This window comes from Miniopterus schreibersii, assembly GCF_964146895.1.
Source record: "Miniopterus schreibersii genome assembly, chromosome: 14".
In the NCBI taxonomy this organism is placed as follows: Eukaryota; Metazoa; Chordata; class Mammalia; order Chiroptera; family Miniopteridae; genus Miniopterus; species Miniopterus schreibersii.
In genome coordinates, this window is record NC_138114.1 from 8,679,609 (window position 1) to 8,681,609 (window position 2,001).

The 2,001-nt window shown below is 41.1% G+C and overlaps 1 pseudogene across 1 annotated transcript; it reads right to left on the reverse strand.

Moving 5' to 3' along the window:
• Nucleotides 1-1,527: 1,527 nt before the first annotated feature.
• LOC308566838 (small ribosomal subunit protein eS24 pseudogene) lies at nt 1,528-2,001 on the reverse strand (annotated as a pseudogene). The gene has a single exon. The product of its transcript is annotated as a small ribosomal subunit protein eS24 pseudogene (transcript).

Here is a 2,001-nt window from a genome sequence, read left to right on the forward strand (position 1 = left end):
GCTTGGGAGGATCGGACATGAGGTGGGAGTCAAGACATTGGTCAGTGTCAGCTGCTTGGGGGTGTGCATGTGTCTGGGGGAGGCCTGGAATGGGGGTGGGGGACAGGACATTGGGGGACCTTGGAGAGTGGCTTAAGTAGCAGGGAAATGTTCCCACCAGTACTGTTGTGTTTTTTTAACTTTATTTATAAATAATTTTTAAATTTTTATTTCTTTTTTAAAAAAATACGTTTTTATTGATTTTTTAGAGAGAGAGGAAGGGAGAGGGAAGGAGACATAGAAACATCAATGAGAGAGAAACATTGATGGGCTGCTTCTTGCACGCCCTCTACTGGAGGTAGAGCCATATGCCCTGACTGGAATAGAACTGCTGACCTCTTGGTGCACTGGATGACGCTCAACCAATTTAGCCACACCGACTGGGCTAATTTTTTATATTTCAGTTACAGTTGAAGTACAATACTATATTAGTTTCAGGTGTACAACCCAGGGATTAGACATTTATACAGTGATGGGAAAAATAGGTTTACAGTTTTTCATATGGAAAAAGGCAACGCAAGTTATGCTTATTACAGTAGCTTCATTAACCCAAAAGAATCGTAAGTGCTCAAATTGCCAGCCTTCATTATTCACACTTTCTCATAGTCTACTTGCAATACTGAAGCATGCTTTGGCACAGAGTTCTTTTGTTTTTCTTCCCATTGCTCTTCAGAGAGAATGGAAGGGAGACAGAGGGACACATCAATTGGTTGCCTCCCACACTCGCCCAGACTGGGGCAGGGATTGAGCCTGCAACCAAGGCATGTGCCCTGGGCCAGAATCGAACCCTAGACTCTTCAGTCTGAGGGCCGACGCTCTATCCAATGAGCCAAATGGGCTAGGGCGGTACAGAGTTCTTTAGCATTATCCATAAACCTACTTTTGTCCACCCTTGTTTAACTTATGAAGTGATTACCCTGATAAGTCTGGCACCATACATAGTTATTATAAAATTATTGACTATATTCCCTATGCTGTACTTCACATCCCCATGATGATTTTGTAACTACCAATTTGTGCTTCTTAATATATTCACCTTTTGCACCCAGCCTCCCAATCCCCCTCCCCTCTGGGAACTATAAAAATGTTCTCTGTATATCTATTTCTGTTTTGTTTGTTTATTTTGTTCTTAAGATTCCACATATGAGTGAAATCATATGGTATTTGTCTTTGTCTTATTTCACTCAGCACAATACCCTGTAAGTCCTTCCATGCTGTTGCAAATGGCAATATTTCACTCTTTTTTTTTTTTTTTTAATGTATCTTTATTGATGTCAGAGAGAGGAAAGGAGAGGGAGGGAGAGAGAGAGAGAGAGAGAAACATCAATGATGAGAGAGTCATTGATCGGCTGCAGCCCGCAATCCGGGCATGTGCCCTGACCGGGAATCGAACCCTGATCGCCTGGATCCTAGGTCGATGCTTAACCGCTGAGCCACACCTGGCTGGGCCACTCTTTTTTTTTTTACATAAAAGTTCTTAGTTTATTAATTCTCTCATGAAAAATCTGCACAATCACCACAGATAAAGTCATTAAACAATCTTTACTCCTTCTGTTGTGCAATCTCTGGCTCACTTTTCACCAGCACCAATATTGGCCTTTGAATTCCCTTGACTTTCTTCATTCTGCTCTTATGTTCCTTTCTCTGTTTTATTGAAGTCTTCCTCTTTTCATATAAGCCATGTCTTGCAAGTCTATGTTTGAATTCATTTTTCTTTGCGTAATCCAAGGAATCATAAATTATGCCAAAGCCAGTTGTTTTGCCACCACCAACATGGGTTCTAAATCCAGACACAAAGATGACATCTGGTGTTGTCTTATATATTTTGGCTAGTTTTTTCCGAATTTCTATCTTGGGTACTGTTGCCTTCCCAGGGTAAAGGATGTCAATGACCATTTGTGTTCCACTGAAGTAGTCTATTAGTCATGAACTTCCTGTCCAGATAGTTACTGTGTCATTCAT